This window comes from Lepidochelys olivacea (assembly GCF_965140295.1).
Source record: "Lepidochelys olivacea isolate rLepOli2 genome assembly, chromosome: 3".
Taxonomy (NCBI): Eukaryota; Metazoa; Chordata; order Testudines; family Cheloniidae; genus Lepidochelys; species Lepidochelys olivacea.
This window is the reverse complement of record NC_140413.1, coordinates 99,059,992-99,086,020: the sequence shown is the minus strand read 5'-3', so window position 1 is coordinate 99,086,020 and position 26,029 is coordinate 99,059,992. Positions and strand designations below refer to the sequence as shown.

At 44.8% G+C, this 26,029-nt stretch overlaps 1 pseudogene across 1 annotated transcript in view; it reads left to right on the top strand.

Annotated features, from left to right (window-relative positions):
- LOC311518864 (vesicular inhibitory amino acid transporter pseudogene) overlaps window positions 1-15,114 on the top strand; it is a 43,502-nt pseudogene extending 28,388 nt beyond the window's left edge. The window contains exon 2 of the transcript in view: window positions 13,963-15,114. The product of the transcript in view is annotated as a vesicular inhibitory amino acid transporter pseudogene (transcript). The remainder of the gene's footprint in view (window positions 1-13,962) is intronic.
- The last annotated feature ends 10,915 nt before the right edge of the window (window positions 15,115-26,029 follow it).

Sequence of the window (26,029 nt, the reverse complement as noted above, 5' to 3'; positions counted from 1 at the left end):
TGGCAAAGAATGTGAAGACATGTTTTTCAACTGCTTAAATACCAGTGCTAGGAGTCTGGTAACAAGCAAGAGCAATTGGAAATTCTCACTGATGAGAAGAAATTTGATATAATTGGCATTACTGAGTCACATGATTGGAATTTTAAAATCACTGATTACAGCCAGTTTTGGAAGGATGGTGTGGGTAAAAGAATTGGTGGGTGTGTTTATGTGGAGGGATGGTGCTCTACATTAAAGATACCATTACCTGTTTCAGAGTTATTGATAAATCAGAATAATGCTTATGGATCAATATTCCCAGTAACTAAGCCGAGAAAGGATACTGAGGGGACTGTTGTAGACCACCGAATCAAACCAGAGAACAGGATGAGTTGCTCCTTAAGAGCTTTTCTGTAAAGTGTTTAAAGAAGCCTGTGCTGTTATGAGGGATTTCAGTTTGAAGGACATATTCCAGAGATCTCATGTAACCAGTAGTAGAACAGCATTAGAGTTTATAAAAATTACATTTGGTAATTTTCTAACACAAAGGGTGTAGCACCCAGTGGGAGGTAATTCATTATGATACATGAAAATGAATTGATCATTGGCTCTGATTACATTCATTATGGGCAAACAGAGGACAGTCTCAACCAATCAAATGTATATTTCTGATGTTTCCAAAGGGCTAATTCCCCAAAGCTGAAGAAAATTATGAGCAAAAATGATTGGGAAGGAAAATGTAGACAGAAAAATGTGAATTAAAAGTGGGAGTTGTTTAAGAAGGCTTTATTAGATGGCTAGAAAGCCACAATTCCCCACACAAGAAAATAACTAAAAGTCCATCCTTGTTCAGCAAGAAAGTGAAGGGGCAGTTGGCTGAGGAAACCTGTGGCCAGCTGATGAGTAAAGATTGTATTTTCCTTAGGGAAGGGTTCATTATTTTGTCCTGTGTTTGTAGAACCCCTAGCACATTCCTGGTTCATGATAGGGACCCTAAGCACAAAGGTAATATAAATAAATAAAAAACAATAATAAATGTAATAAATCTTGGCATACTGGGAAATTTCAAAAGGCTGGAAGACTGCTAATGTCCTGCCCATATTCAAAAAGCGTAAATGGTATGGAATGATCCTAGGCAAAATAATGGAAAAGCTGCTATAGTATTCAATCAATAAAGAATTAAAGCATAGATACATGGAAAACAGCTCATCAGACAAACCTGCTTTCATTTTTCGATGCAATGACAAGTTGAGCTGATAAAGATAACTGTGTAGATGTAATATACTTTGACTTTTGTAAGGCTTTTGACTTGGTAATGCACAACATTCTGATTAAAAGATTAGCACTGTATAATACCAATAAAGCACATGATCAATGGATTAAGAACTGGCTAACTGACAGATCTCTAAAAGTAGTCATCAATGGGGATTCATCATTGAATGGGGTGTTTCTAGTGGGGTTATGCAAGGATCAGTACCAGGCCCAATGCCATTCAATATTTTACCAATGACTTAGAAGTAAATATAAAATGACTGCTGACAAAGATTAGCAGAATAGTAATAATGATGAGGACAGGGCAATACAGAATGATCTGGATTTCTTGGTATACTGGGCCCTTTCAAACAAAATATGTTTTGATACAGCCATATGCAAAGTTATGGATCTAGGAACCAAGAATGCAGGCCATACCTACAGAATGGGAGATTGTATCCTGTGATTCAGTGATTTTAAAAAGGGTTTAGGTGTCATAGTGGACAAACACCTCAATATGAACTCCCATTGTGATGCTGTGGCAAAAAGAGCTAATGCAAAGCATGGATGTATAAAGAGAAGACTACAGAGGTAATTTTACTTCCATATATGGCCATTGGTAAGACTGATACTAGAATACTGTCTATAGTTCTGGTGTCCACATTTCAAAAAGGATGTTGAAAAATTGGAGAAGATGAAGAGAAGAGACACACTCATGATATGAGGGCTGGAGAGAAGAGTAAAAAAGCTCAGTCTGTTTAGCTTATCAGAAAGAAAATGGAGAGGTGACTTGATTATGGTGTATCAATATGTTTATGGGGAGAAAACAGAGGACATTAGCGGGCTCCATAATTTAGGAAGAACTAATGGCTAGAAGTTAAAGCCAGAAGAATTCATGTTGGAAATAAGGCAGACATTTTTAATAGTGAGAGTGATTAACTATTGGGACAAACTACTAAGAAAGTGGTGGATTCTCTATCTCTGGCTGTCTTCCCATCAAGCATGGATGCCTTTCTGGAAGTATATTTTAGTCAATACAAGTTATTGGGCTCACTACAAGAGTAACTAGGTTCTATAGCCTTTGTTACAAGAGGAATCAGACTAGATCAGTGGTTTTCAACTTGTGGTCTGCTGACCCTTGTGAGTTTCACAGACTAGGTCTAAGATTTACAAAGGGGTCTGCACCTCCATTTGACATTTTTAGGGGTCTGCAAATGAAAAAAATGTTGAAAACCACTAGACTAAATGATATAATGGGTCCCTCTGGCCTTAAAAGCTATTGGGGGAAAATGAATCTCTGGAAGCTTGAGAAAGGTAAGGACTAGATAAACATTCTCTTTCTGCTATTATTTCCAGTGGGCATAGTTTTCACTCATGCAGGTTTCTGAGTCACAAATAATGCAAGCTTGGACAAGAGTTAAATTCTTGAAATACCAGCGTAGAAAATGTATACTTATTTTTTTCTTTACAGAACTAACTTTAAAATTACTAAAGCCCTGAGTTTCTTTTCTCAGACATCATTTTGGAGACCCAGAGTTGCAGGGCAGCCTTCATCCCTATTTAAAATAAACTAAGGAACAGGAAGGCTAAATTCAAGCTGTGCTATCTGATGCTGTTGAAGTTACTGTTTAAAAATAAAAATAAAATAGAAAACAACCATGGGGATGTGAAAGCCACTGATATGTCCAAATAGGTTGTTGAAGAGGCTAAGAAAACAAAACAAACCCAGGTACTACTGCAAATGGCTCTGTTCTAATTGCACAAGATTAAGGGATTTGCTGTATTTCTAAATCTAGCTCTGGTTCAAATAAGCGCTTATCTGTATTTTCATATAAATAGTGTGGAAGTGTATGTTTCTGTAAATACAGGAAAAACAACATAGGTGAGGTGATTTCCCAAAACAACTTAATCTAGCATTGTATGACAGTATATTTTTTTCCTGTGTTCATAGGTTCATCCCCATGCCCTTCCAAGGAGATGCCTAACCCAGATTCACATAGACACCCAAGTATATGGTTGCATAAATATTAGGATTACCCTATTATACTGCTTCTGCATAATATTTGCAAATGGCTTGGAAGGTTTATGAGCACCTAGCACCTTTATAGCATTCTGGCCTTTTTTCCATCTGTTCTGATATTAAGCCAATACATATGATATTCTGGGCTCCTGTTACTAACTAATTTATCCATTTATTTGTACTTACTTCACTTCCTTCTTTATTTTTTCATTTAATTTAGCCCTAAGGTTGAACAAATTTTTTACATCATTCTTTTTGTTCCTTTATCACTTCATTCCCTTCCTAGCATGATTTGGTCTATTCTCTTTCTGCCAGGTTATTTTCCCTGTGAGGGATACTGCTTTGTTTTTACAGGGGTGTGATACATTATAGGCTGAAATGGCTTGTAAAATTAAGGAGTCAGTATGACATACATGACAAAGCCCTGTTAAGGCTGGAAGTTCAGAAATCTGGAGAGTTTCTTTAAATGTATATTTGGTGAATATGTATCACCTTATTTACATAACTGACTAGGGAAAACTAATGAGCAGAACTAAGGCCTGACAAGTTTGAAGCATTGAATAAGATGTAGGATTGCCATGCTTCTGCCTGACTCTGTCATCTCTTTGGACTGGCATCCAGGTAACCCGGACCCTGGCTACTACTTGTCCTGGACTTGGCAGGGACCTGTGGCTGGGTTGGTGCCTCTGGGGTTGGCTGGGAGATCTGTCTGCTTCCTGATGGGGATGCTCTGGCTGAGCTGATAGCCCCTAGCCGAGGGCTGAGTTCTGGGTGTGGCTTGTCCCATTCTCCCTAGCTTTTGTCAACTTTTGCTGGTCCTTGTTGCAAAGGCTGTCTAATCACCAATCTAGACCCCAGTGTGTATTCCACTTTATGCCTGTCTGCCTGTGGCCCCATTACAATCATCACCAGGGTTTCGAGATACACTAACCCCACTCCCTTCCATTAGACTCAACCCCTATATGGGTGTCTGGGAAGTAAAGTAGCATAGGAGCTGTTACAGCACCCTTACATCACGTGAGGTTTTATTTATGTGGGAGGAATCCTCCATGGACTAGCTAAGCTTTTTCAGGTTGCTTCACAATGAAACAGCCTTAACAAATCAGAGAATCTGGCCCTTATCTATGCAGTTATGTGACATTGTCATTGAAAAAGTGCTTAAGAGAGGTATCTTTTCCTTTGAAACTCCTATTTTTAAACTTGATGACATGTAGAAAGTGTCCTTGCAGAAATTATCACTTGTAGTGAGTTAGGAACTGGAGATTGAGGATGAGTAGGATTCTGAAGTCTGGCAAGAGATCCTGCTTTATTTGGACTCTCACTTTTCATCATTAACTTTTGGATGTATATAAAAAAACTGACAACCTGCTGCCAAAGGACCCTGGTGAAAATGTTTTTTAAAAGAAATGGCAGTAATAAAACAGATTCTGGAGAGACAATGGAGGCAGTGTCACTTTTTATTTTAACACATACGTTATGGAAGTGTCCCAAACTCTCATTTCTGGCTACTAATCATCATCTGTACTGAAAAGACTACACAGCCAGTTATGGCCAGGAGGCTAGAGGCTTGCTGTTCTCCGTTATCAAGAAGATGCTGAAGGAAGCAGAAACAGTAAGTCCCTGAGTCTCTTAGCATCATCCTCCATAATCATACATTTAAAAAATAAAAAAAAAAAGCAAAAGAGGGACTCCAGACACTATCAATAGGGGAGAAAACTTGGCTTACTGTGGAAATGTTCAGTCTAAACTTCCATTTGTCAACTCCAATGTAGCTTCCAGGTACACTGAAATTGGCAACCCTTTGTGGATTATTTTAAGAAGGAGCAGACAGTTTATCCAAATCCTGAGGTTATTTCTGTGTAACTGTTCTGCCAGCTTTTCCAAAGAGTAATTAGGCCTGAGTTCAGAAGACAGAAAAATGTGGCCTTGGTTACAACTGTGTCCTGAGTTAGCAACCAAAGAAAAATAATTGGATATAAGTAAATAGCAAGGGGATCTTAAAAGTTAGTTATGCCATGGTCTGATTAAAGTAACAATTAAATAAGAGAAAACAGATACCTATGGGGAGACCTGTCAGTGGCTGTGGGATGTGATAATGTTGTCTGAAAGACTTCTGCTTTACTCTGGGATGAGGATAGTTATATAAATGTTAATGGACTAAATTCAGCAGGGGAGGAGCTATTGTCTGGGGAAGGCCTGTTCTGACACCCACCTGTGGCTTAATTATATTGTCATCTTTTTGGGTCAGCAGATACTCTTGAAACTCCCAGCTGCACTTTGGGATTACATAATTAAAAAAAAATACTATGAAAGCAGAAGAAAAGAGATAAGCTTACTACACACTGATGAACTGAGTAAACAGTACTGTCCACATGCTGATACAAAAGAAGCCTTCATGTCTAGATTCTTCCACAGATTTTCATATAAACATGGTTTCTTTAAGATGCTATCAGACCCATTCTGGTATTGCAGCAATCCCTGTACATTGTTTTTATAGTAAAGGAAAATTGTTCTTTGGGGAAGTGCCTTACCTGCAGCACTCAATAAAAAGCATGGGCCAGAAAGGTGCATGCTCTCAAAAGATGCCGTTGCACATGCACCGTTTGCATTCTGTGGATAGGCAGATTTGTAGTCTTTTCCATAAAGATGAGTAGTGACCAGAAATGGGGGAAGCTTTGGATACTTCCAAAGAATGTGTGTTAAATATGCACAAGGGATTCTAATCGTGTTGCTTAATGTACTTCCAGAAGTTGCTCAAGTACTATGGTAATGGGGACTGTATAAGAACCTGCATAGAACTGAATTAAGACACTGACTGCAGTCACTGTCTGGCTTTGGAAAGTCCTGGTGACTGTGAAGAGTGGGATGAACAGGTGATCAAACATTACAATACCTCAATAAAAGGGCTCTCCCAAAAATTTAAAAACACTCTACCCCACCCCGAGTAAAGTAAAGTGTCATTAACAGTCTGAGCGATAATAAGAGATGTAATGCATACACACTTAAATACATCCTTAATTGTACCCATGTTTTAAGAGTAATCCTGCAGTCTTAATCCAACTGTATTTTAGAGATATCTATACCTCCAGTAAAGTAAAGTAAAGTAAAGTAAAATAGATACCACTGGTGCACACGATGGGTGATCTAACTTGCCTAGTAACTTAGCCCTGGTCTACACTAGGACTTTAGGTCGAATTTAGCAGCGTTAAATCGATTTAAACCTGCACCCGTCCACACAGTGAAGCCCTTTATTTCGACTTAAAGGGCTCTTAAAATCAATTTCCTTACTCCACCCCTGACAAGTGGATTAGCGCTTAAATCGACGTTGCCGGCTCGAATTTGGGGTACTGTGGACACAATTCGATGGTATTGGCCTCCGGGAGCTATCCCAGAGTGCTCCATTCTGACCGCTTTGGACAGCACTCTTAACTCAGATGCACTGGCCAGGTAGACAGGAAAAGAACCGTGAACTTTTGAATCTCATTTCCTGTTTGGCCAGCATGGCAAGCTGCAGGTGACCATGCAGAGCTCATCAGCACAGGTGACCATGATGGAGTCCCAGAATCGCAAAAGAGCTCCAGCATGGACCGAACGGGAGGTACGGGATCTGATCGCTGTTTGGGGAGAGGAATCCGTGCTATCAGAACTCTGTTCCAGTTTTCGAAATGCCAAAACCTTTGTCAAAATCTCCCAGGGCATGAAGGACAGAGGCCATAACAGGGACCCGAAGCAGTGCCGCGTGAAACTGAAGGAGCTGAGGCAAGCCTACCAGAAAACCAGAGAGGCGAACAGCCGCTCCGGGTCAGAGCCCCAAACATGCCGCTTCTATGATGAGCTGCATGCCATTTTAGGGGGTTCAGCCACCACTACCCCAGCCGTGTTGTTTGACTCCTTCAATGGAGATGGAGGCAATACGGAAGTAGGTTTTGGGGACGAAGAAGATGATGATGAGGAGGAGGTTGTAGATAGCTCACAGCAAGCAAGCGGAGAAACCGGTTTTCCCGACAGCCAGGAACTGTTTCTCACCCTAGACCTGGAGCCAGTACCCCCTGAACCCACCCAAGGCTGCCTCCTGGACCCAGCAGGCGGAGAAGGGACCTCTGGTGAGTGTACCTTTTAAAATGCTATACATGGTTTAAAAGCAAGCATGTGAAAGGATTACTTTGCCCTGGCATTTGCGGTTCTCCTAGATGTAGTCCTAAAGCCTTTGCAAAAGGTTTCTGGGGAGGGCAGCCTTATTTCGTCCTTCATGGTAGGACACTTTACCACTCCAGGCCAGTAACATGTACTCGGGAATCACTGTAGAACAAAGCATTGCAGTGTATGTTTGCTGGCATTCAACCAAAATCCGTTCTTTCTCTCTCTGTGTTATCCTCAGGAGAGTGAGATATAATTCATGGTCACCTGGTTGAAATAGAGTGCTTTTCTTCAGGGGACACTCAGAGGAGCCCATTCCTGCTGGGCTGTTTGCCTGTGGCTAAACAGAAATGTTCCCCACTGTTAGCCACAGGGAGGGGAGAAGGTTGAGGGGGTAGTCACGCGGTGGGAGGAGGCAAAATGCGACCTTGTAATGAAAGCACATGTGCTATGTATGTAATGTTAACAGCAAGGTTTACCCTGAAAGAGTGTAGCGACTGTTTTATAAAATGTGTCTTTTTAAATACCGCTGTCCCTTTTTTTTCTCCACCAGCTGCATGTGTTTCAATGATCACAGGATCTTCTCCTTCCCAGAGGCTAGTGAAGCTTAGAAAGAAAAAAAAACGCACTCGCGATGAAATGTTCTCCGAGCTCATGCTGTCCTCCCACACTGACAGAGCACAGACGAATGCGTGGAGGCAAATAATGTCAGAGTGCAGGAAAGCACAAAATGACCTGGAGGAGAGGTGGAGGGCTGAAGAGAGTAAGTGGCGGACTGAAGAGAGTAAGTGGCGGGCTGAAGACAGGGCTGAAGCTCAAATGTGGCAGCAGCGTGATGAGAGGAGGCAGGATTCAATGCTGAGGCTGCTGCAGGACCAAACCAGTATGCTCCAGTGTATGGTTGAGCTGCAGCAAAGGCAGCTGGAGCACAGACTGCCACTGCTGCCCCTCTGTAACCAACCGCCCTCCTCCCCAAGTTCCATAGCCTCCACACCCAGACGCCCAAGAATGCGGTGGGGGGGCCTCTGGCCAACCAGCCACTCCACCACAGAGGATTGCCCAAAAAAAAGAAGGCTGTCATTCAATAAATTTTAAAGTTGTAAACTTTTAAAGTGCTGTGCTTAAAGTGCTGTGTGGCATTTTCCTTCCCTCCTCCACCACCCCTCCTGGGATACCTTGGTAGTCATCTCCCTATTTGTGTGATGAATGAATAACGAATGCATGACTGTAAAGCAACAATGACTTTATTGCCTCTGCAAGCAATGATTAAAGGGAGGAGGGGAGGGTGGTTAGCTTACAGGGAAGTAGAGTGAACCAAGGGGCGGGGGGTTTCATCAAGGAGAAACAAACAGAACTTTCACACCGTAGCCTGGCCAGTCATGAAACTGGTTTTCAAAGCTTCTCTGATGCGTACCGCGCCCTCCTGTGCTCTTCTAACCGCCCTGGTGTCTGGCTGCGCATAACCAGCAGCTAGGCGATTTGCCTCAACCTCCCACCCCGCCATAAACGTCTCCCCCTTACTCTCACAGATATTGTGGAGCACACAGCAAGCAGTAATAACAGTGGGAATATTGGTTTTGCTGAGGTCTAAGCGAGTCAGTAAACTGCGCCAGCGCGCCTTTAAACGTCCAAATGCACATTCTACCACCATTCTGCACTTGCTCAGCCTGTAGTTGAACAGCTCCTGACTCCTGTCCTGGCTGCCTGTGTACGGCTTCATGAGCCATGGCATTAAGGGGTAGGCTGGGTCCCCAAGGATACATATAGGCATTTCAACATCCCCAACAGTTATTTTCTGGTCTGGGAATAAAGTCCCTTCCTGCAGCTTTTGAAACAGACCAGAGTTCCTGAAGATGCGAGCATCATGCACCTTTCCCGGCCATCCCACGTTGATGTTGGTGAAACGTCTCTTGTGATCCACCAGAGCTTGCAGCACTATCGAAAAGTACCCCTTGCGGTTTATGTACTCGCCGGCTTGGTGCTCCAGTGCCAAGATAGGGATATGGGTTCCGTCTATAGCCCCACCACAGTTAGGGAATCCCATTGCAGCAAAGCCATCCACTATGACCTGCACATTTCCCAGGGTCACTACCTTTGATATCAGCAGATGTTTGATTGCGTGAGCTACTTGCATAACAGCAGCCCCCACAGTAGATTTGCCCACTCCAAATTGATTCCCAACTGACCGGTAGCTGTCTGGCGTTGCAAGCTTCCACAGGGCTATCGCCACTTGCTTCTCAACTGTGAGGGCTGCTCTCATCTTGGTATTCATGCGCTTCAGGGCAGGGGAAAGCAAGTCACAAAGTTCCATGAAAGTGCCCCTACGCATGCGAAAGTTTCGCAGCCACTGGGAATCGTCCCAGACCTGCAACACTATGCAGTCCCACCAGTCTGTGCTTGTTTCCTGAGCCCAGAATCGGCATTCCACAGCATGAACCTGACCCATTAGCACCATGATGCATGCATTGTCAGGGCCCATGCTTTCAGAGAAATCTGTGTCCATGTCCTGATCACTCACGGGACCGCGCTGACGTCGCCTCCTCGCCCGGTATCGCGTTGCCATGTTCTGGTGCTGCATATACTGCTGGATAATGTGTGTGGTGGTTAATGTGCTCCTAATTGCCAAAGTGAGCTGAGCGGCCTCCATGCTTGCCTTAGTATGGCGTCCGCACAGAAAAAAGGCGCGGAACGATTGTCTGCCGTTGCTCTGACGGAGGGAGGGGCGACTGACGACACGGCTTACAGGGTTGGCTTCAGGGAGCTAAAATCAACAAAGGGTGTGCCTGTACATCAAGGAGTATTTCAGGCAGGACTTCACGGAGGGTTCCAATAAGAAATGGTGCACCTAAGTTATCGTTGTTATTGGAACAAGGAGGTTAGCCTGGCCTCTGATTGATACATGGCTAGATTTACCTCGCTGCACCTTCTCTGTGAGTGACTGCAGTGTGATCTAGACAGGGGAGGAGGCAAATGAGTACAAAACAAATCTGGTCTATTTCTTGTTCTGACCACTCCATCTATCTTTTACATCTTTGGCTGGCAGCAGACGGTGCAGAAGGACTGCATGCCATCCACATCTCATGGCTGCTCGGCAGAAGATGGTACAGTACGACTGCTAGCAGTCCGTATCGCCTGCCCGCTCACCATAAGACGGTTCAATAGGACTGACTGCAGGACTAAAGAGAATGACCTGCTCAAGTCACTCCAAATTTAGTCCCTGCACCCATGTCTGCCCAGGCGCTCCTGATCGACCTCACAGAGGCGACCAGGAGCACCTCAGACATGACAATGACGGCTACCAGTCGTACTGTACCATCCGCTGCCACAAGGCAAGGGGTTGCTGCTACTGTGTAGCAATGCCATACCGCGTCTGCCAGCACCCAGGAGACATAGGGTGACGGTTACCTGAGCGGGCTCCATGCTTGCCGTGGTATGGCGTCTGCACAGGTAACTCATGAAAAAAGGCGCGAAATGATTGTCTGCCCTTGCTTTCACGGAGGGAGGGAGGGAGGGAACGGGGGCCTGACGACACGTACCCAGAACCACCCGCGACAATGTTTTAGCCCCATCAGAGTGCTCCATTGTGAGTGCTCTGGACAGCACTCTCAGATGCCCGATTGTTTGCCATTGCTCTGATGCTGGGAGGGGCGCTTACAGGGTTGGCTTCAGGGAGCTAAAATCAACAAAGGGGGTGGCTTTACATCAAGGAGTATTTCAGGCAGGACTTCACGGAGGGTTCCAATAAGAAATGGTGCACCTAAGTTATTGTCCTTATTGGAACAAGAAGGTTAGCCTGGCCTCTGATTGATACATGGCTAGATTTACCTCGCTGCACCTTCTCTGTAAGTGACTGCAGTGTGATGTAGAAGAATGAGTCCCCTAGACAGGGGAGGGGGGGAAGCAAATGAGTATAAAACAAATCTGGTCTATTTCTTGTTTTGATCCACTCCATCTATCTTTTACATCTTTGGCTGGCAGCAGACGGTGCAGAAGGACTGCATGCCATCCACATCTCATGGCTGCTCGGCAGAAGATGGTACAGTACGACTGCTAGCAGTCCGTATCGCCTGCCCGCTCACCATAAGACGGTTCAATAGGACTGACTGCAGGACTAAAGAGAATGACCTGCTCAAGTCACTCCAAATTTAGTCCCTGCGCCCATGTCTGCCCAGGCGCTCCTGATCGACCTCACAGAGGTGACCAGGAGCACCTCAGACATGACGATGACGGCTACCAGTCGTACCGTACCGTCTGCTGCCACAAGGCAAGGGGTTGCTGCTACTGTGTAGCAATGCCGTACCGCGTCTGCCAGCATCCAGGAGACATAGGGTGACGGTTACCTGAGCGGGCTCCATGCTTGCCGTGGTATGGCGTCTGCACAGGTAACTCAGGAAAAAAGGCGCAAAATGATTGTCTGCCCTTGCTTTCACGGGGGGAGGGAGGGAACGGGGGCCTGACGATATGTACCCAGAACCACCCACGACAATGTTTTAGCCCCATCAGGCATTGGGATCTCAACCCAGAATTCCAATGGGCAGCGGAGACTGCGGGAACTGTGGGATAGCTACCCACAGTGCAACGCTCCGGAAGTCGACGCTTACCTCGGTACTGTGGAAGCGCTCCGCCGAGTTAATGCACTTAATGCACTTAGAGCATTTTCTGTGGGGACACACACACTCGAATATATAAAACCAATTTCTAAAAAACCGACTTCTATAAATTCGACCTAATTTCGTAGTGTAGACATACCCTTAGCGTAAAGATGTCGTTTTAGTTTGTTGGCTGCCCATCTTTCTCCTTTGCTGGCTGTCCCCTGCAGTCATTGATTTATAATGTATGTTAGTTTATGGCTGGGAGACAAGAAAGGAGATCACAATATATTACTTTCAATAGTTTACCATTAGTTTCTCTTTGCCACCAAACCTCTTATCTAGATCTGTACTTACCTTCTCTTTTCTATCTTTTTCCCTTACAAATAACATACAAGTTGTGCTCAGCCCACCTATGACCTCATGATGGACCGAATCCTGAGGTCTTTAAAATTCCTATTGAAAGCAACAGGATTTGACCTGAGTAAGGACTATGGCCCTGATCTTCAAAAGATATTTAGATGGTTAACTCCCATTGATTCCAAAGGGAGTTGGCACCTAAACATCTTTGAGAATCTGGGTGCAAAGGCCCAATTACACTACCCTTACTCATTTTGAGTAATATCTTACTCTGAACATAATCACTGAGTAAACTACCACACAAACTGAGTAAGAGTGACAGAAGGAGACCCTATGTAAATAATGAGGCATATATTCTGCCACTTTTACTCATGCTGAGCACAAATGAAGACCCTGATTATAAACACTTACATGTTTATAATTGTACACAATGAGACTACACATGTGAGTAACATTAAGCATATGTTTAAGCATTTGCACGCCAAGAGACTTAATCTGATGACTTTGCATGTAGCCCCATTGATGTCATATGACTCTCAGCAAGGATCTCATAATTTGGGTCACCATGCCTGGCTAAATGTGTTAATACCTACATTTTATTCACCTATAATGCTGTAAGACATAATATAAAATAATGTAATGAATTTAGCTTTATTTTGCTTCCCTTCCATTTTATTTTAATTATCACCAAGAACACAAAGCACTGATGTACGTTGTATATCTTCAGCTTTGTCACCTGGGAAACAAGGGAAATGTCAGGGATGCTGTTTAGCTTAAATTAAATCTTTTGTATGCATGCCTATTGGGTTCAAGAATTTGATAGTTTTGTATTGATCTGAATTCAAAAGCAACAAAAACACACTTGCAAAAGACCATGAACACGGTGTTTCATGAAACTGAAGTGTGGATAAAACAAATATAATCCAATTCCTCTGAGAAAGTGTTCAGAGAAAAGTATGTGTATACCCACCATACATTTTTAGACATATAAATAAGGCCAAACTCTCTATACTCTCAGCTACAAGAGTGCTCACTTCAGGAATGAATACAACAGCAAAGAACCCATAAGGTTTCAGACTGCTGCAGAAGTAACCCATTCCAACACGAATGTCATTTTATTTCCAGATGACTGTTAACTATGACCCCCGTATAATCTTTAAACCAAAACCGTGTGTCATTATTGGATTTGCCTAAGATACTATTTTAATATTTGGGTGAAACTTATACAGCAGCTGCTACAGCTCTTTGATTTTATTATTGAACCTGCTCCATTAATATGCATGTTGACTGAATAACTGCCTATAAGCCTTTTAAAATATGCTTCTAATCACATCAGCATTAAATATTAAACAGGAACTTGTCTCTACCATTTGCTTGCATTCTCTCTTTCTTAGCTTATCTGTACATGTGTGTCTGGATGAGCAGGTATTTTTGCCAATAACTTCATTTATCCTAAATAAACACTTCTTTTTTTTGCAATTGTTATTTACTTAGAATACTATAACAATTCTCCCACCATGGAAAAGATGATACTCAACAGATGCAGGTTTGAAAACGTTGCTTCTAGTAAACATTTTGCCTCAAGGATTTTTGTCCTATCTTTTCTCTCTCTGTCTCTCTCTCTAGGGAATTTTTGTTCTAGGATTGCCATATGCTCTTCTCCACAGTGGATACAGTGGGCTGTTTCTTATTATCCTGGCTGCAATGTTCTGCTGCTATACTGGCAAAATTCTAATCGCTTGCTTGTACGAAGAAGATGAAGATGGGCAGCTCATAAGAGTGAGAGACACATACGAAGACATTGCTAATGCCTGCTGTAAAAAGCGATTTCCCAAACTAGGTGGCATAGTTGTCAATGTGACCCAGGTGATGGAACTGATCATGACGTGCATTTTGTATCTGGTTGTTAGTGGGAACTTGCTGTCACATAGTTTTCCATATTTACCAGTGACTGAGAAAACTTGGTCTGTAATTGTGTTTGTAACACTGCTGCCTTGTGTGTTTATCAAAACTCTCAGCATTGTTTCCAAACTCAGCCTGCTTTGCTCCTTAGTCCATTTCATTATCATCTTCATAGTGATGAGTTACTGTCTGACACAAATACATCAGTGGTCTTGGACAAGATTTAGACTCCCCATTGAGTTTGAGGATTTCCTGGTCTCAGTGGGGGTGATCATTTTCAGTTACACTTCACAAATATTTCTTCCTACTCTTGAAGGGAACATGAAAAACCCAAAGGAATTTAGCTGTATGTTGAACTGGACTCACTTTTTTGCTTGTCTCTTCAAGACAGCCTTTGCACTTACTGCATTCCTGACTTGGGGCGAAGAGACAAAGGAAGTTATTACTGACAACCTGCCATCATCCCTAAAAATCCTGGTGAATTTGTGCTTCTTAGCCAAGGCTCTTCTGTCTTACCCATTGCCCTTTTTTGCAGTCACAGAAATACTGCATACTTGCATATCTAGCAGCAATCGTTCTGATTACAGAACCCCACTGTTTATTGTAGTTTTAAGAGGCTTGGCCCTCTTGTTTACTCTGCTGATGGCCATGTTCATACCACATTTTGCTCTGCTGATGGGTTTAACAGGCAGTGTAACAGGTGCTGCTATGACTTTTCTTCTTCCTTCTATTTTCCACTTAAAACTTAAATGGGGAAAGTTAGTGTTCTTGGAGAAATGTGCAGCCATTTCTCTTTTTACTGTGGGTTTCCTTTGCAGCTTATCAGGTATAGTCTGCTCAATAAAAGGGCTGATTGAAGCATTTGGAGGAAGGTAGAAAGGCCATCTTGAAAATCTGATGATATACTCTTGAGTATTACCACTGTGAATGCAATTCCAAAATTAATATATGACACAGCACAAATGTGCTTTAATATAAGAACTATTACTTGTTTTTAAAATGAGTAAAGAAAGAAAAACAATTTTGTTTACAATTAAAATATTTTGTCATTGAATTGAAATGGAAGTTTCATTTGCTCTCATGTTCAACATTAACAGTGCTATACCAAGCAAAATAGAAGCACTTTTAATAGACCATTCCCACTTTTAATTCACAGTTATTTGTGCGTATATATGTTCTTAAAGGAACTGTAGCTAATCAGTGCCGTTTTCCTGGAAGTCAGTTTCTAAGATTCATTCTCCTGCAATGCATTTATCCTATTGGTTTGATTACAAGACGTCTTACTAGTAGAATGAAGAAGTTAATATGCTGTTCACTTTCTGTATTAGGCAGAAAATTTCTTTGATCTTTTTATTTTATCTGACTAAATTAAAAGCTGAAATGAAGTAAATCAAGTTCAATAAACAAACACACAGTTAACATCCTGTATAACTTGCCATCGTCTTTAATTTTAAAAGATATTAGTTTAATAAAGAGATCAGCATCGCAATGTATTTCACTTTAGTGAAAAGTTACCATGATAGGAAGCAATCTAGTCAGGGTACTTTAATGAATACATATCTTATTATACTAAAGCTATGCTAAGTTATTCAAATAATTACTTTCAAAGTAATTATTTGAAAGAAGAAAATTTACATTTTCATTATGAACAGCTTCATGCAACCCTTTACTGAGTCATATCAAGGAGAATCTCATCCAACCATATGCTGGCATGCACAAAGTGGAAACGTCAATAATAACTGTTTAACTGTGATATTTTTCTTTTTAATATCTTAGCAGCAATGCTACTGACCTGACAATGGCCTCTCAAGGCTAACCTATTCAATGATAAATGATGCACAACTAAACTTAAGTGATCAACACTATTGATAAGACCAAGTATGTCAGTCTGTTCCTTTGTATTCTTTCTGGTAATTAATGGGAAAACGTACACTTCTCAAGTTTCAGGCGTTAAATATAGGACACTAATGAATTAAGAAAACAAAACTGCTGTATCGTAACAAAACCCCCAGCACAAACAAGAAAATAACTAGACTTCTAGCATTTGTGTACTCTCTTAAACACTATGGGTCAAATTCTGCTTTCATTTGTTCCACATTTACACCAATTTAATTCCATCGACTTCAGTTGGGTTATTCTGTATTGATGCAAATGTAAATAGGAGCATATTTGTCCCTATCTACTTTTTAAAAGTATAGTCTTTTTATTTGTATGTAGAATGACAAAAAAAAGCGCTGCTCACTGAAGTAGTTGAAAGGTTATTATTACCCCCAATGACATAGACAAAAGGATATTATCCCTTGGATGATGTCAATGAAAGGGTATCATTACTTTTTTATGGAGAGAACATTCTCAAATAAGTAAACATGCAAGAACAGTATTAGTTATATTTTATCCTTTTTGTGTCTGAGGACATAAGAAGGTAGTTTGAAGTGTTGCATAAGAATTCTTGAGCTTAGTTTATTCAACAAATCTCCAAACCAAATTGCACAAGCTTTTTTTTTTTTTTCCCCCATCCCATTTTCTTTTATTGCTTTCTGTCTGTTTTATCTGCTTTCTTCAGAGATTGCTTAGAGTTGCCTCAGTGAATGTACCACTGAGGGAAGTCTTCAAATGAATCTGAATATTTTAACTAGAAATGGTTGGAAAGTAGTATGATTTTTTTCAAAAAAAAATGTACAAAACAACAAAACCCTTAGTTTTTCTCCAAAAGTTTTGCAAACACTTTGAAATGTTTTTAGTTTTTGGACAAAATGCCCCCAAAACTGATTTTGGTTTTGTTCTTTTCTAAATTGAAAATGGAAATATTGGAAGTTTTTTGGTTTTTCAATTGCTGTTTGTGTCCCCTCCCTCATTTCTATATTGCCACTGAAAATGTGTGGGGAGAAAAGGAGAGAAAAACAAAAAACCCTGAAAAACCAATATGCAAAAACTTCTCATTTTCAAAAAGAAAATCTTATCTTGGTAGTTAGGGGGTCTATCACCAGATAGCTATTTGGGTATTTATAGTGCCCCACCAACATATAGGAACCTTCAAAGTATTACAAACAGAAATAGTAATGTGGATAGTAGAGGCATGGGCAACCAAAGAATGGTACGTGTTAGGGAAAAGGAAGTTACATGAGAGGGTTTTGGTGATGGACAGTAACAGCTGGACAGCCTTGTAAGCCATGCAGTCCATGTTGAAAGAGGAGCTAGTGAGCTCAAACAGGATGTGGATACAGCCCTGAATGTCCCATGGATTTTTGGCTCTGGCCTGACTCATACCCTCTGACCCAGCTGCCAGAGATCAACATATGGTGGACCTACCTGCTTTCCAAATGTTTTTGTTTTATTTTTTAAACTGGATCTTTCATAAGTAATTCTTATGAATGTCAGGACCCCTAACTGGGAAACAGACTTGACCTGAGAATCTGAGGAGTAAGTGCCTCCAGGAGGTGAGCAGCTTATTGTAGGAGCTCTTTTCACCCTTAGCAACTCCACAGCACACACATTTCTTTGGTTTGACTTCCATGGCAAACTCAGCCTTCGAGGACTTCTGTAGAAGCCAACATCTGCTACTTCAGAAGCAGGGAAGTTAAAGTTGGTCATTTTTTTCAGGATTCTTTCCTGCAACTGATTAGCTCAAAAGGCCATAGATATTTTATACTGCATAAAGCTCCTATATTATCACCATCATGATGTAATAATTTGCCTAGGACCTTTCTCACATATCAAGGTCCTGAAGAGAATCTGAAGGCTAGTCTAGCTGAGATATTACTGCACAGCAAACTGGGTGTGAATCTTCAGTGCACTAGCTTGCTATGCAGTAATGTCCCCTGCAGACACTACAGAGTACAGTAACTCCTCACTTAACATTGTAGTTATGTTCCTGAAAAATGCAACTTTAAGTGAAACGATGTTAAATGAATCCAATTTTCCCATAAGATTTAATGTAAATGCGGGGGGTTAGGTTCCAAGGAAATTTTTGAGGGGCAGACAAAAGGCATTATATACTGTACAGTACTGTACTGTACTGTGGTTGGGAAGTACCCTGGCTTACCCCACACAGGCACATCCCACTGCAGGCAAGGAGGCTAGGAAGCACCTTCGCAGCAGCAGTGGCAACTTACCCGGAGAAGAACAGGCACCGACTTTGCTGGGAGGTGCTCCAGGCCCACCTTTTCCCGTCCCCACTCCACTCCAGGCCCACCTCTTCCTACCCCCACTCCAACTCCTCTCCGGAGCACGCCGCATCCCTGCTCCTCCCCCTCCCTCCCAGCGTCTCCCTGCTGCCAAACAGCTGTTTGGCGGAGCTTAGGACTTTCTGAGAGTGAGGGGGAGGAGTGGAAGCACTGGGAGGGAGGTGGAGGAGGCGGAGAAGAGGAACTTGTGCAATGCTCCCTTGTAAAGTCGCTGCTCTTCCACAAAATCTTACATGCTGTGTACAGAACAGGCAGCCAAACAACGTTATAAGGGAGCATTGCACACAACTTTAAATGAGCATGTTCCCTAATTGAGCAGCAACGTCTCTTTGAAACAACCTTAAGTGGGGGGACGTTAAGTGAGGAGTTACTGAACCTTTGTTTGAAATGGGAGAACCTCAAAGCACACTACAGAACTTTTACTGCACTGTAGCAGTGTCCACGCAGGACGTTACTGCCTGGCAAGCTGCTGAGCTGTAGATTCACTCCTTGGCTTCAACACATAAATGCCCTGTTTAGACATACCACAAGGAACAAGCAAATACAACAATGCAAGTCCACAAAAGCCCCAGCACCTCCTTCTGTGGGTAAGCACAGATTCCTGGAGAGAAAACACTCAGCAAAGGCGGCCAGAACAGGACCAGGAGTGAGTATGTGGCTCCCAGGTTACCCATCTGGGACTCCAGGACTCAGCAACTTCTGGGCAGATCACCCATGTGAGTTACAAAAGGCCGAACACCTCCTCACAGGGCCAGGCCCAAACACCTAGGCAGGAGAAACTGTCTGCAAGGGCAGCAAAGGCAAGTAGATCTTCAGTATCCGGAGCCCTCTGATTTACCTCTCAACCTGCCTAGTGTGGGACTCAGTATGTGACAAAGAGACATAATGAGGGACCCAAAAATTATTCATGTAGGAAACGTACAACTTTGGAATTGTCATGAGTGAAATCCCTCCAAATGAGCAACATTTGAGGGGTATGAATACATTGTATATGTCTGTGAAATGACTAGCACACCTTCGGGCACTGAATAAATAATACTAACAACTAAAATCACTACAGCTGGAGAAAATAAATAAACAAACAGACAGACAGACTTACTCAGTATTCCAATCCACTACCCTGCTAGTGCTTTATTGAAACCTGTTTTAAGAGCCAACGATCAGCATTAACTGGAACATCCATCAGAGTAAGTGATGAGAATCAAATTGCAAATAAATACCATCTTGAAAGGAAATATCTACCAACCCTCTTCCTCCTTTACTAACTGCACCCAGCAGTATCTGTCTGGTAGCAAGATTCCAAGTTCCCCCTTCAATAATGATATCATTAGTACCCACTAAAACAGTCTCTCCCTCTTAATTTTCAGGTGGCTCTGGCATCATCAGTGGGTTTAAGGGAAACACAGAGCCCTGAACTCAGCACTAGGCACATATATGTCCCAGTTGGGGAAGATACTTAAGCACACTCAAGCCAATGGGACTACTCACATGCTTAAAGTTAGGCATGTGTTTAAGTACCTTCCAAAACTGGAGCTATAAATAGGAACAGCTTCCAAACATTTTCTTTGACTCTGTAAATGTATTTTTAATGTTTAAATTTACACCTCGGGTGAAAGCCAGATCCCAGTGACGTCTATAAGAGGTTTGTCATTGACTTCAGTGGAGCCAGGATTTCACATCTACAATTTGTTAATGATGTTCTGTAACAAAAACTTTGCAGTCCATTTTAAAGCACTTCACTTCCTAACTGGGAATTGTTTTCCCCACCACTATATTTCTTTCTCCTCTTTCAGCAATGAGATATGTGTTCCCTGCTGCTGCTAGTGATAACAGAACATCAGAGATAGTTCAGGAAAGGGTATTAAAAGGCAGTTGCTAAGGCCAGAACCACTTTATTATCTGTTCACCCCTGATTATAATGCATTTCGCCTTTCATTCTCTGAGGTGAATTCTGAATCACACATACCAAATTCATTCTACACTAATCAGTTACTCTGAAAAAATGCAAAAAAAAGCATGTGGAGTAGGAGGAAATAAGGTATGGTGTCTGTGCTTTAAAGACTAGTCTGCTACTAAATCAAATTTCAATATTCAGTACTCCCATTCCTGAACTATAAAACTTTAAAAACTGATGACTGATTCCTGAAAATCATTTATCCTGTTCTTCTGCATTAGTATTAATAACTGGATGATCTATCACTGCTAGAAAATGTTTAATCTTCCAAATTTCAGTTGAAAAGGAAATGAAGCTCAAAAAAATATCCTGATGGTATTTCAAGATTTACAGTCCTAGGAGCTCACATGGGAAATAAAATGTTAGGAAATTGACTGTGTTCTGTAGTAGTTTGTCATGTATTTGAAAATACCCCATTTGAAAACTTTTACGTATTGTTGTCCACTGTTTAGATATTTGTAGCTACTTGTGAGCTATCCATCTAGGGTATGTATGTGGCGCACATTGCTGTAGTGCATGAGCACCTCACAGTCTTTTGACAGAATCATAGAAATAATGTATTTATCCTCACAAGACCTCTGTGAGGTAGGGATTATTATCCCCATTTTACAGATGAGGATGCAAAACACAGAGAGATTCTCCAATTTCCCAAAAGTCACACAGTACTCTGTGGTGGAGCAAGAAATTCAACATCCCAGGTTCCATGGGTTTCTAATGCACTAACCAATAGACTATCCTTTCTTCTGGTGGGGGGGTTCTAACATCAGAGGCAGCTCCCCTTCCTTCCTCCCTCTCCTCTCTGCCAATGTATGTCCTCCTGAGATTACTGTATATAATATAGTGGGCTATATAGGAGGTTAGTCCACAGAACTTATGCTAATGTTGCCCTTCCTGCTTGATCTTTTCTTTTCTTGAAGAAATGAATACAAGAGGAGGGGGGAGGAAGGGTATTTTAAAGGGAAATAGGGAAGATAGGGGAAGAGGAAAGGAGGAGCAGAAAGAAAGATGGAGAGGAAACAGAAGCTAGAGGAAATAAAGGAAAAAAGGAGATGGATAAGAACACAGAGACAGGAAAATGGTAGAATAAAGATGATGAATGGGAGAAGAGGAGGAACCAAGAAGTGAAAGGAAGGGGAGGACAGACAACAGGAAGGAGGGAAACAGAGAAGGGCAGAAAGGGAAAAGGAGGGGAAGAGAAAAGTGTCAAGAGAAGGTGAGAGAGAACAAGAAGGTAAGGAAGAAGGGGAGCTGCCTTCAATGTGTTTAATGCTGTCTGCTTTCCAAAGGCTTTTGACAAACTGCTAAATAAAAATGTTCTAAAAATCTATATTTCTCTTCCGTCTCTTATATATCCCTTCCTCTGAGTACTCTCCCTTCTCCTCCCCACCATTATAAGTTCACAAATACCCACTGGGCCCAATTCATTGTTTTCCTGAGGCACCATAGCCAGCACAAAGGGACCATAAAGCAATGTGACAGGGTCAGGCCAGATGGCTATAGGAGAGTAACAGAAGGCATATATATTAGCCCCAGGCTAAGTAGGTCCCTTTTCCCTGGGTAAGGTAACAGGGAAGGTTTTTTTTTTTTTTTTTAAACAGAAGGAAAGTTTATTGGTAACGCTTACAGAATTACCAAAAAAACAAAACAACTATGCAACAAAACAACGCCATCAGAAGGTATAACACAGCAGCTTTCAGGAGGGAGAAGTGTTCAGGCTAGCCTGGGCCCAGAGCGGGGGGGCTTCCTCGACACTCGTGGTCTTCCACCCTCCTGAGTTACCTGGTGGCCTAGAGCGGGGGGGCTTCCTCGACACTCGTGGTCTTCCACCCCCTCGAGTTACCCAGTGCCGCGCCCAGTGTCACCGATCCTCCCTCTCCTGAGAGTGCCCGGTAAGATGGGCACGGCTGCGGGGTGGGCGGTTTAGGGGCGGGGGTAGACACCCATGTATTATAGGACCCCTCCTAGATGACAGGGATGATGGTATCCACAGCGGCAACGGCTGGGGCTGGCGTCTCTCGCTCTTCCCCTCAATCAAAGGGTCAGATGGAGGGAACCGGACGGGGTCACCGAGCAGAGAACCCCAGACAGCGCCCACCGCTCCTCGAAGGCTTCAAGGGAGTCGGTGGACGCCGCCCAGAGGAACTCCGCCCGGATACGTGAGTGTACTGAGGATCGGAAAACGGCCCCACAATCGCAGGACGCTTCATGGGCCAACCTCCTCTCTCTGGTTTTATAAATGGCTGTTTTAGCCAAAGCTAGGAGGAGGTTGACCAGAAGATCCCGCGACTTTGTGGGGCCACGGATGGGAAGTGTATAGATAAAAAGGTGGGGGGAAAAATGAAGCCAGAAGCGTAATAAAATATTTGTGAGGAGCCGGAAAAGGGGCTGCAATCTGGCACACTCTAAATACACGTGCGCCAGGGTTTCCCTCACATTACAAAAAGGACAAGTGTCCGGAATGGGGGTAAACCGTGTCAAAAACACGCCCGTGCTCACAGCTCCGTGAAGGAGCCGCCAACTGATGTCCCCGACGGGCCTTGGGACCAGGGTGGAATACAGGCTGGCCCACCGAGGTTGCTCACCCTCCAAAGGTGGCAGGAGATCCCGCCACTTTGTATCGGGGCGGGACACCAGGGTGTGGGCGTGAAGGGTGTGAAGCGTAAGTGTATATAAGTATTTCCGTGGAGCAATTTGAAAGCTAACCGGCTGCAGTTTGTGCAGCCGGCTTGCAGTGAAAGGGTGAGGGATTTGTTGGGATCTACGGGGTGGGGGCCCGATGGAAAGGTCCGGCGGGCCTGGGGTAAGGGATGGGCGGGGTGCGCCCTCGCTCAAGGCTCGGCTAACATAAGCCCGAGCAGCGGGGGTCAAAGCGGCCTTTACCTCCTGAAGTACGCGCCGGGGGGTACGAAGGCTGGAGAGCCCCATGCGCCGAGCGAGCGTCAGGGGATCCAGCCAGTCTCTCCGGTCGTAGTCCAGGAGGTCTCCGACCCTCGTGACTTCCGACAGGACCAACCTCTGGCGCACCGAGTGGGACTCCGCCACCTGCACACGGAGCTGGGGGTTGTGTAGCAGGGGCTCCGTGAGGAGATCTGCCCCCACGGTGGCCGCCACGGACCTGGTTGTTAGAAACAATTTCCAGGTCCGGAGGAGGTCCTGGTAGAAGACCGGCAGCCCGGAGAGGTCTCGCGGAAAACCCCTCGGAGAAAGATAAAAGAGCTGCCGGTCATATCGAAGCCCTTGGAAACGGTGCAGGAAGGCGTGCGCCAGTATGCTCCACGCCGAACTACTTGCACTATAAAAGAGCCTCTGCAGGGCCTGGAGGCGGAAAACACGGACCTGAGTGTACAGACACTTCAGGCCCTGCCCTCCTTCCTTCAGGGGTAGATGGAGAACTCCAACAGGGGCCCAGTGCATTCCTGACCAGAAGAACTCTAGAATCAATCTCCGGAGGTGGGTCAGGAAACCCGGGGCCGGGGCCAGGGTGTTGAGCCAGTACCAGAGCGTGGACAGGACTAGTTGGTTAAGCACCAGTGCTCTCCCTCAGAGGGAGAGACATCGGAGAAGCCTCGTCCATCTCCGGATCCACTCTATCACCCCGCCCTCTAAATTTTGCCAGTTCTCCGGCGGGGAAGGATGCGTGGCGGAAAGGTAAACGCCGAGATAGAGCAGTGGGCCCGCACTCCACCGGATGGTCTGAAGTGCGGGTGGGAGGGAGCTCACCTGTCGCCAGTCCCCCACCGCCAAGCCAGAGCTCTTGACCCAGTTGACTCGGGCGGAGGAGGCTGCCGAATAGATGGCTTGGCATGCCTCCACTCGCGCCAAGTCGCCCGGGTCCTGGACCACGAGGAGTACGTCATCGGCGTACGCCGACAGAACCAGCCGCAGCTCCGGCTCCCGCAGCACCAACCCTGTCATCCTCCTGCGGAGGAGACAGAGGAAAGGCTCGATCGCCAGAGCATACAACTGGCCCGAGAGGGGGCACCCTTGCCGTACTCCTCGCCCGAAGCTGACCGGTTCAGTCAGGGTCCAGTTGAGCCTAACCAAACACTCCGCGGAGGCATACAGCACCCGGAGAAAACTCACAAACTGAGGTCCAAATCCAAACGCCTGCAGAGTGCTCAGGAGGTACCCATGGTCTACTCTATCGAACGCCTTCTCCTGATCAAGAGACAGGAGGGCGAACGATAGACCATCTCTCCGCCCGAGTTCCAAAAGGTCTCGGACGAGAAAGAGGTTGTCGAAAATGCTGCGACCCGGGACAGTATAGGTCTGGTCTGGGTGGACCACGTCCGCCATCACGGACCCTAGCCGCAGCGAGATTGCTTTCGCTACGATTTTGTAATCCGTGCTAAGGAGTGAGACGGGACGCCAGTTTCGTAGATCGCGGAGGTCCCCCTTCTTCGGCAGCAAAGCGAGCACCGCTCGCCTGCATGACAGAGGGAGGACCCCGCTCTGCAAGGACTCAGCCCAGACGGTGACTAGGTCTGGGCCGAGAATGTCCCAGAACGCGCGGTAAAACTCCACGGTCAGCCCGTCCATGCCCGGAGATTTATTGGTGGGCATGCGACGGAGGGCTTCCGAGAACTCGGCCAGGGTGAGAGGCAGCTCTAGTCGGTCTCGGTCGCCCACGCTGACCGTGGGGAGTTCCTCCCAGAGCACCTCGCAAGCGTCAGGATCGGTCGGGTCCGGGGAGAAAAGGCTTGTGTAGAAGTCACGGGCCCTCCCACACATCTCCTCCGGACCCGTGAGGGGGGTGCCGTCTTCCGCAAGAAGGCAGGTGACGTGTTTCTTGGCCCCCCTCGTTTTCTCCAGGGCATAGAAGAAGCGGGAGCCGCGGTCCATCTCCCGAAGGAGGCGGATGCGGGATCGAACGAAGGCACCTCGGGCCCGGTGGTCCTCAAGGGCCCGGAGCTCCTCCCGCTGCTCCCGGCACGCTCCGCAGAGGGACGGGTCCTCGGGATCGGCGGCCAGGCGCCTCTCCATCTCTAAGACCTCCCGTTCCAGCTGCTCTATCGCCGCATTTCGCCGTCGGCTGGTGCCCCGAGTGTAGTCACAGCAGAAGAGCTTGGCGCGCACCTTCCCGAGATCCCACCATCGCCGCACCGAGGGAAAGGCACGCCACTGCTCTCGCCAGGCCAGCCAAAACTCCCGGAAGGACATCACAAAGCTCTCATCCTCCAACAGGCTGTTATTAAAGTGCCAATAGGCCGGCCCCGGTCTCTCTGCATGGAGGGAAACCGTTACAGCGACTAAATGATGATCGGAGAATGGGGCCGGCCGAATGGCGGAGGAGTGGGCCTGTGAAAGATGGAAACGGGATAAGTAAATACGGTCCAACCGAGAGTGGTGTGACCGATGGGCCTCCACCCGGACAAAGGTGAACGTGGAGGTGTCATCTGGGTGATGGTCGCGCCAGACGTCCACTAGGGAGTGATGGTCGACTATCCCTTGGAGAATATTCGCGGCGGCCGGACTCGGTTCGGCCCCTGAGCGGTCCCGTTCCTCGAGGGTGGTGTTAAAGTCCCCTCCCAGGACCAGGCACTCATGCGAATCCAGGGTGCCGAGAAAGTCGGACACCTGCTGATAAAATTGTGGCCACCTGGAGCTCATTTGCGGGGCATAGATGTTAACAAGATTAACCAGGAGCCCCTCC